This window comes from Lolium rigidum, chromosome 6 (genome assembly GCF_022539505.1).
Source record: "Lolium rigidum isolate FL_2022 chromosome 6, APGP_CSIRO_Lrig_0.1, whole genome shotgun sequence".
NCBI lineage: Eukaryota > Viridiplantae > Streptophyta > Magnoliopsida > Poales > Poaceae > Lolium > Lolium rigidum.
This window is the reverse complement of record NC_061513.1, coordinates 83,692,959-83,703,571: the sequence shown is the minus strand read 5'-3', so window position 1 is coordinate 83,703,571 and position 10,613 is coordinate 83,692,959.

The following is a 10,613-nucleotide window of genomic DNA, read 5'->3' as shown; positions in this document are numbered from 1 at the left end:
TGGCGGCATCTGATATAGTTTTAGCACAGATAAGAACAAGATAGATAGATCTAGGAAGTAAAATTTCCTACCCATGCACAAACAAGTCACACAACCAAACAGAAACATTGAAAACCAGAAATCCAAACTTTTACTTAAAACTTATCGAGGTTCGAAAATACGACTAAGATAGTTGGTACTGCCTTACATCAGATAGTAGGACAATATAAAGAGCGAAATGTAAATCTAAAATCTAAAGGGGTCTTCTAACATCTCTTGACTGCTTCAAAGCAAGCTAAGGGGTACGACTCCGGGCTTGTCTTCCTCTTCTTCGTCTTCTCTTCCGCAACTCGCTCTACTTCACCATCAGAGTTAAACATGAGCCTCTCTTGAGGATCTTCTTCCTCCTTCCCAGCCGAGAGTTCTTCGATCGTTTCCTTCAGAAGCTTGTTCTCCATCTTCAGAGCGTCATTCTCCTTCTTCATCTCCTCATGCTCCTTAGTTTCAATGGCCCTGTTCTCCAGCATCAGCGTTATTGTCTTCTGGACTGTCTTCGCCCAGTTGTCGCTAATGATTATCTTCTCTTCCAGCTTCACTGGATCCTCCAGAAGGGCGATGCGATCTTCTAGCGCCAGTCTCTTATCATCTATGGCCAACAGAGCTGCTTCCATCTGCATATTTCTGGCGTTGGCATATTGGAGCGTCTCCCTGGCTTCACCCACCAAGGCGGTTTGCCTCTTCAGCAGCATCTCGGAGTTAGCGGACATGAACTCCCTCTCGATCATATAATTGCGACATACCGAGGTATTCGAGCACCCATGCGGCGGAGTGGTGTACCATCTTCTGAACGCTCACCGAATTGATAGTAAGGCGACGTCGGGGGAATCTTACGATGGAACTTGTGGCGGATGCGGGCGATGGCGCCCTGGATGGCGATCTCCATAGAACTCATCCAATCAGGGTAGACATCAGTATATGTCATGCCCGGGTCATCAAGGTCATCATCACTTCCCGGAATAAAGGTCTTGATCGACCATGCCTCTATGTCATGCTCCTTGTACAGCTGCCTGCCCTGGATGATCGGAGGTGCTATCCCAACTAGTGATGACATATCAAACAATATGTCGCTGAGGTAGAAAGGTTCGTCTCCAGCAACAAACATCTCGTCGTAGTCGGCCATCTACAATTTTATAGAAGAAGACAAGATTAGCAAGGAATCCAAAAGAATAGATAAGTGCAGAATTAAATTTTCACAATTATTATTTTAAACAAGTTTGTATCCTATGGTTTTCCCAAATCCTAGGGTCTCGATCCTACAGGCAACACTATGCTCTGATACCATTTTGTACCACCCTACCTTTTAAACAAAGGTAAGATACCTGTGTATAGTGCTATTCCCGGGATCACTGATAGCACACACATTTCAAATGTAATAATCATAGCAATAGTATCAAATTTACTACAACGTAGATCCTCAGGAGATAAAATAATGTCTTACAAATTGCATAGTCAAATAGACTAGCTCAAAAATAAATGTTCAAAGCAAACACAACGGAAAAATAACTTCAATGAGCCTCCATTGTCTTCATGCGCCACAGGCAGACATGTTGGAATGTAGACTCGAGATCCTACCTAGTAATCCTCCTCAGACGAACCTGCACGTTTGAATATGCAGCCCCACGAATGGAGGTCAGTACAATGAAGTACTGGCAAATGACACTTATATGGTGGCAGTTTTGGGCATAACTATCTACAGGATATTTGGCAAGTGGAGTTTAGGCAGATTTGCATAAAGCCAATTTTATCCTACATTTATTTCAAAACAAAACATTTTACAAACTCATAATGATGTCTTAAACAGTATCATGGTTACATCTCCCATGTACTATCCGACAGTTGCTACTCAAATTTTAACTTATTCAGAAAAGATGATGAGATTCTTCCGTACATTCCCTGCCTAGAAAGCTCAAATTGTCCATAACTGGGGACACGGCTAAGATCTTAGGTTTACTCTCGAGAGGTTGTGCACTTTCACCTTACGACCCACCCTTCCCAAGAGAAGAAATGAGACAAGATCTTTCAGAAGGAGGCTTCAACCATAACCAGCTAGACCCGTTCCCGTTTGGTAGCCAGCCACATCATCATGTCTAGCAACAAGTTTGACCTCACAACTTACTTAATCCCGGAAGAGCCCATAACACCATAAGACTGCACTGGAAGCTAACTAAAACATGGACGACTTATTAATCTCTTTAATCCTGAGTGGCCATCCACAAGTGCACCCTCAGGCGAAGACAACCACAATGTGGCCCTGAGTAGCCACTCAACATATGCGCACCCTCAGGCGAAGATAACCACCTAGTGGCCCTGAGTAGTCGCCCACCATTCTACCAATCCACCCAGGTGTTTCATTTAGGGTTGTTAATTTTAATTCTCAATACTCACAATCCAGAATAATCAAAATAGCAGTGGCATTTTGTTGTTGCTAGGCAAACTAAGAATACTAGCAATGGTTCAAAGGTGGCTACACACTACTAGGATTGATAAGCATAGCATAATTTTCGAAAATAAAAATCCTACCATGCATACTAGTTGAAAAGCACTAATGCATAACAAAATAGATAGGAAATTGAGTGTCACTTGCCTTGATCAAAGCAACCCGCACAATCACAGCAATCACAAGCACCACCTTGATCTCCTCCACAATCTAATCAAACAAGCACAACAAAAATAAACAAACATTCGATATGACAATCATAGACATGTATGCATGCATGCTATGCAACAATTTAACTTCACAAGAGTGGTAGTGTGTAAGTGTTGCATTATGTGTTCTCTGATATGTGCAATGTTAATAAAATATTCTGGACATTTAATTTGATTTAGAGAAACCATTAATCGAGTATCTACATTACATATACAACCTTCTAAATTAGCTCCAGTAAGCATTATGTGTTGTAAAAATATAAGCTCGACTTCCCTGGATAGGTTACAGTAATACAAAGACTGGGCAATTGGAATTACTCGAAAATCATTTATAGAATTTGAATTATGATTGAATTACTGATTCAGATAGATTTTACTAAAGCAAGTTTGTGCACGTATCAAAGTTGTACAAATCCTATACCAAGTTGAAGTACATATTCTGAGGATTCCAGAAAGTACTAAATCATAAAATTTGGGCCAGTAGATTATTTTATAAAATTTTCATAGTGTAGTATAATCAATTCCTCTATTTGAATTTTAACACGAGATCAATCACAGTACCTATGTCATATTATTACATAAACGTGTAGTACATACTGTAAGCTTTCCAAAACTATAAAGTTTGTAAAATTTGGCCCAGTGGTTGATTTTATATCAAATATATAAGTTTGGACAGCAATCTGGGATTCGAATTTCAAATTTGAAAACAGTTTGACTAAACTGACTGGGCAGGGGCTGACTGTGCGCCACGCGGCGCGACCTGATTGGTCCAAACCGGTTCGGCCGGATCACCGTCGTGATCCGTTGGATCTGATCCTACGGCTAACACTAAAAAGCAAAAACAAAAGAAAAAATATAAAACAAAAGACAGGGGAGGAGCTCACCTGCGCCGGCCGACGGCAGTGGGGCGGCGGAGCGGCAGTAGACGACGGGGGCGGCAGCTACGGCGGTCTCCGGCGGCGGCGAAGGTGTCTACGGGGTGCGGCTCGGCGCGGTGGCGAGTTTGGTGGCGGCGGCGCGGCAAGTGGCGGGCTAGGGCGGCGGCGCTGCTTGGCTGGAGGCGGCGGTAGGCGCGGCGCAACGGCGAGCAATCGCCTTGGTCTGGCGGCGCGGCGGCGGGTGCGGGGTAGGGGAAAAAGATGCGGGGGTCGCGGGGGTATTTATGGAGGGTAGGGCACGGACGTTGAGGTTTCGGCGTCGATCTCGGGCAGGCGACGGTGGTGGCAGAGTCCGCCTCGGACACGCGTGGAAGAAGAAGCTGACGTGCGGGCCCCGCTGACGGGCGGGCCCCACGTGTCAGTGACAGAAACGAGAAAAAGAAAAACAGGGGAGAGGCGGTGCGGTGCGGGCCGCGTTTCCAGGCCGCTTTGGGCCGACGCGGTCGGGCTGGCCCATCTTGGCCGGTCCAATCCGTTTCTTCTTTTTTTTTGTTCTTTTCTTTTTCATTTTCTTTTTACTGTTTTACTCATAACTTTTGATTTAGGACACCAAATAGGGTCAAACCAGTTTCTAAATTTTTGTAAAATTTGGGGCTTTGATTTAAACAATAGTGAACAATGTTTTGACTCAAATTAGCATGGTAGGAAAATAAAGTTCTTTGCAAAAGGATATGTAGCTATGGTTGTGTCAATTATGCTTAACATTTTAGGTGTAAATGAACAAATGCAAAGATGCCATGAATGCATGCAGGTTTTTGTATTTTGAAAACTAGGGATGTTACAACGAAGTTCTTATAACTAGGTGGCAATGATTGGGGGACACGATGAATACCCAACCGGTTAGGAATCACTATTCCTAGATCATTGAGATTCTTCGCGTGCCCAGACATCTTGAGCACGTGCTCGCTAACGGGGCTACCCTCTTTCATCTTACAGCCAAAGAACTGTTCTGAGGCTTCATAGCTTTCCACGGTCGCATGAGTTTCAAATATTGCTTTGAGCTCACGGACTATCTCACAAGGGTCGTGGTTTTCAAAACTCTTTTGAAGGTCTGCCTCTAGGCTGTACAAGATGGCGCACTGAACTGTGGAGTAGCGAGTTTTCCGAGTGAGGTAAACATTTTTTACCTCATCGGGAGCAGTTTCTGCAGGTGGGGCACCTAGCAGTGCATCGAGCACATATTGCAATTGTCCAGCAGTGAGGACGATCCTCAAATGGAACCAGTCCGTAAAGTTGCTTCCATTGTTCTTAAGCTTTTCTTTCTGTAGGAACTGATTAAAATTGATGGTGGGGGCCACCATGATCTACAATATATTTGCAAAGAGTTAAGACTAAGTTTATGATAAATTGAGTTCAGTTTTAGTTCTTAAATTAACTAGGTGAACTCCCACTCAAAACAACATCCCTCACGTTGCCTTAGTGATAACACGAACCAAATACAATACACCAATTCCGATCTTCACGGGAGAATGTAGTTTCAAAGGCGAGCATTCAACATGTTCATCATATCATTCATATGACTCATGCTCTACCTTTCGGTATCCCGTGTTCCGAGACCATGTGTGTACATGCTAGGCTCGTCAAGTTTAACCTTAGTATTCGCATGTGCAAATCTGGCTTGCACCCGTTGTATGCACACGTAGAATCTATAACACCCGATCATCACGTGATGCTTCGAAACGACGAGTCTTAGAAACAGAGCATACTAAGGACGAACACTTTATTATCTTGATATTTAGTGAGAGGGATCATCTTATAATGCTACCGTCACGATCTAAGCAAAATAAGATGCATAAAGGATTAACATCACATGCAATTCATAATATGTGATACGATATGGCCTTTCTTCTTGTGCTTTTGATCTCCATCTCCAAAGCATGGACATGATCTCCATCATCACCAGCATGTTGTCAAGGTCAGTGGCGCCACTTCATGGTTGTCCATCACTAACAGCAACTATAACAACTACTTGAAATAAAGCTATTACATGATATAGACACGCAGGTCTTAACAAATTTAAAGACAACCATTAGGCTCCTGCTGGTTGCCATAATACAATAATGATCATCTCAAACATCAAATATAGTCACAATAGCATAGCCATATCACATCACATGCCCCTGCAAAAACAAGTTAGACGCCTCTAAAAGTGTTTGCATGTTTTACGTGGTTTGGGGCTTTCGAGTAAGATCCGATCTACCTACGAAAAGAACCACAACGCTGATACAAGTGTTGTCTCAAGTGCAGATTGTAAATTGGATCTTAACTATGGTGAGAGAGACATACACCCGGAAAGCCACTTATGCAATACAAGTTGCATGTCAAGCGTGGAGCAAGTATCATGAACGCGGTCATGTAAGGTTAGCCCGGGCCACTTCATCCCACCATCCCGCAAGATGCAAAGTACATGAAAAGCAAGCGACAACAAGAGCATCAACGCCCACAAAACCATTGTGTTCTACTCGTGCAACAGATCTATGCATATACACGGCTCTGATACCACTATAGGGTTCGTTGTGGGGAAAACAAAAAATTTTTACCGCAAAGACGACTAAATCCAAGATCCAATCTATGAAAAAGCCAAGATCTAATCTATGAGATCGGAGGAACGAGATAGAAGAGAGACTAACCCTCGAAGATCCAAAGCCTTAACGAGATCAGATCTCGTGGTTGATGTAGATGATCATTCTCGTGCTGCAATCCGGAAGCACTTCCGTACTCGGTCATGCGTACGGTGTCGATGAAGTCCTTCCTCTCCCCGTTCCAGCGAGCAACGGAGGATTAGATCCCCTCGGAATCCCAGCAGCACGACGGCGTGGTGGTGGAGGTGGAGGAGAATTCCTGCAGGGCTTCGCCAAAGCCGGAGCAGGAGAAACTGGGAGGGAGGAGAGGTGTCAGATTAGGGTTGCGTACGGAGCAGCTATGGCAGGCCAACCCACCCCTCTTTATGTAGTCGGGGTTTAGGGTTAGGGTTTCCCAAAAACCCATCTAGTGTCGGCGCCTGGTGGGCCCATACCATGCCTAGGCGCGGCATAGGGTTGGCTCGCGCCTAGGGGTGGTCTGGCCCACTCCCGGCCTTTCTCCGTCTCCCCTTTTGACTCCGTCTGCGTGACAAAAAATAAGAACATCTGTTTTTGTTTTGTCCAATTCCGAGAATATTTCCAGAACAACTTTTCTGAAATACAAAATAGCAAAATTCTTCCAGAACAATTCCAAAACATAACTTGCCTCCGGACCATTCCGGACCTCCTCGTGATGTCCTGGATCCCATCCAAGACTCCTAACACTATTCGGTCTCCATCTCATATTCCTTATCTACTAAACAACATCGAACCTTAAGCTTGTCACCCTACGGTTCGTGAACTATGCAGACATGATCGAGACCCCTCTCCGATCAATAACCAATAGCAGGACCTGGAGATCCATAATGGCTCCCACATTTTCAATGATGACTTCATGATCAAATTAACATACGATACCGATTCCCTTTGTCGCGTGATACTTTACTTATCCGAGGTTCGATCATCGGTATCTCTATACCTAGTTCAACCTCGTTACCGATAATTACTCTTTACTCGTACCGTGGTATGTCATCCCTTGTGACCTAGTCACATGCTTGCAAACTAATTGAATGGCATTCCACCGAGGGGGTCCAGAGCATATCCATCCGTCATCAGGATGGACAAATCCCACTCTTGATCGATATGCCTCAACTCATACTTTTTGAATAATTAATCCCATATTTATAACCACCCATTTACGAAGTGGCGTTTGATGTAATCGAAGTACCCATACGGTGTAAGTGATTTACATGATCTCATGGTCAAATGATTAGGTTACTATGTATCGAAAACTTATAGCAAGACGAACGTAATGACTTGATCTTATGCTACGCTTATTATGGGTGTGTATCCATTATATCATTCTCGCAATGACATAACCTTGTTATTAACAACATCCAATGTTCATGATCAGGAAATCATGATCATCTATTAATCAACAAGCTAGCTTAACAAGAGGCTTACTAGGGACTCTTATATGTTTACATAACACACAAGTATTAATGTTTCTGGTTAATACAATTATAGCATGGGATGCAAACATTTATCATAAACACAAAGATATAATAATAACCACTTTATTATTGCCTCTTGGGCATATCTCCAATAGGATCCAAATTCATGTTCGATGATGTTCCTTGAATATAAATGGATGGTTTAGATAGTCTTGGAAACTAGTAGCACTCAAAGATCATGTGCCACTAGATATTCTCTCGTTGACATACCACTAGCCCACCGCAGGTCTCCAACTCAGCAGACTAAATGAGTGCAAGGCAAGCACCGACCCCGAATAGAGGATCGAAATGTGATGTCTCCAACGAGAAAAAACGAGGTACAAACGCCATCACCTCCCGACCGTGGAAGACCTAAGATCTTGGGTTCCCCAGAGTCCCACGAGGGGCAGAATGCATCACCACAGCTATATCCCCGAGGAGGTGAACAATACCCCCCCACCCTACCCCCAATGGTTGTCACCATTTTTGCTACTAAATCTCCATGAACCCTAGTTGACTAACCAGACCACACCTCAACTCAACAACCATGCATGTCGAGCAACCAAGAACCAACACCACTAGCCTTGAGCCCCGTGAAACTAACACAAGACCTGCACGCCACATTTTATTTGGGATTTCGAGATCCACGAAAGTCATGTGTCGCTGCTCGAAGCCACCACCTAGACGATCATCCATGTACAAGTGATGCCGCCTCAACATCCTCGTGTTAAGGTACATGAGTTTCCATTGCGGTAGCACGACAAGAGAAGAGCAAGAAAAGGGGCCGTCAGCGTGGTGGCTAGGGTCCGCCCCTCCGTCGGGAGTGATAGGTTATTGGCCCTTAGTTGTTCATTTCCAACATATGTGCATATGCTGATCCTCTCGTCAACAAAAATGTGGAATCCTTTTTTTATATATAGAAAAGGCCGGTGCTCTCCTTATTGAAATGGTTTGGTACTCACGAAGTAAGTATGATGCAATAATAGTGTGGTGACTGAAGTATTTTGCATAATGAAATGGTTGTGCTTGCATAAGGTGAGAAGACCTTTGAATATAGGGAGTGCGCATGTTACAAGCGAAGGGATCATGGCTATGTAGCAAGTATGATCGAATAGCCGTGTGCCCGGTTGTGTGTGTTCTGGCGAATAGAATTTTTGTGTAATGATATAGTTGTGCTAGCATACATTAATATATATACGATGAAAATAACACTCGCATACATAAAGGCATCCATGTTCCATACAGGACATCATGGTGGGAAGTTGTGGTGAGTAGCATTTTGTACAACGAAATAGTTGTGCTTGCATACACCGAAAAGCACGTTTTTCATCTAAAAGAGTGCGCATGTTCCACACGCAGGAGATCATGGCGAATGTTTAATACCTACAAAATCCAAATGAAGAAGACATGCAGATAGAACCTAGTGAGTAGCTAGCGACTGTTCGGTAAGCTTGTAAGCGTGATCAGCTCGGTCGGTTGTTGTGTTCGGTTTGGACCAATGGTTCTTGTTTTGTTAGGCAAAGTACCCTGCATGTAAGCGTGAACTCGTATTAGGAGAGGCCATGGCAGGAAAAGTAAAAGTGACCTGATCGGATCAGTCAGGCCTTTCTTGATCGGATCAGCTAGAGGGCCGATTCTTTTCAGTTCGGGATGTATGTGGGTCAGTGATCGATCTTTTCCCTCCAATTTTAAATAGCCAGCTATAGCTTTTTGAAAATGTGCGGTCAAAGGTTTTTGTAGAAGGATAGAGAGGGAGAGAGATATGCGGAATATGATGGATGTATTATTGAGCCTCATGGGCGAGTATATATAGGTGTGCAGGGATCATCTTGGAGTGCAAGACAAGACACAAGATCTATCTCTATCCTAGACTACCTAAACCGTACATATACTCTAACACTCCCCCGCAGTCGTAGCGGGAGCGTCGTGAACAACATGAACGACGTGGACGGTCAGACTGGAGATAAACCGAAGTGGACCCCAGAAGGCTGACACTGCCCCGCAGTCGTAGCGGGAGCGTCGTGGACGGTGTCGCATCGCAGATGCTTGGACTGTAGAAGAAGCCGATGTGCTCATGCGAGGTGATAGCCCTTTGTGCCGATGTCGAGGTAGCCGAGAGCGTGTGGGTGTTGCAACTTTGGTCGGGGTAGCCGCGCAAGGGGGGTGCCGTGGTCGATGTCGTGGTCGGGTGCCGGTGTCGAGGTAGCCGCACATGAAGCCGCGGGCGCGTAGTGCGCGAGGAGAGTGACGGAGACGCGTCGAGGCAGTCGTGGAGAGGGTGTCGATGCCGAAGTCGATGCAGTCGGAGCCGTCGAGGACGAGGTGCTGCCCTAGTTTTGTCAGAACTAGGCGCACGTCGGGGATGAAGGCATACTCCGGTTTTGCCAGAACCGAGTACGCAAAGACGAAGTCGGCGACGCGGTCGAAGCAGTCGTAGAAGAGTCGATGCCGATGAAGACGTTGTCGACGCTCATGAAGACGAGGCGCCGGTCCGAGCTTGCCAGGCCCGGGGACGCGTCGGGGATGAAGGCACGTACCGGTGTTGCCAGTACCGGGCATGCGAGGGTAGGGAACATTACAAAGTGCGCGCCATGTCCGGGTAGACTAGTAGAGGAGGTGTCGACGACGGGTGTCGGAGTAGAGGAGCAGGTGGCGTAGTCGGGGAAGAGGCGAGTCTCGACGACGGGTGTCGGAGTATAGAAGCAGGTGGCGTAGTCGGGGAAGAGGCGAGGACACTGGCGGCAAAGCTGTAGTGTACGAAGACGTAGAAGGCGGCTAACCCGGCGGTGACCTGGGGTGGTCATGTTGGACGCCTAGACGGGCGTTGCGGTGGTCGGCGAGCCCAGCGCGACCTGGAGTTGTTGGCGAGCCCAGCGGCGACCTGGGTGGAGGCGCGGCGGCGACCTGGGGTGGAGGCGCGGCGGCGGTACACGAAG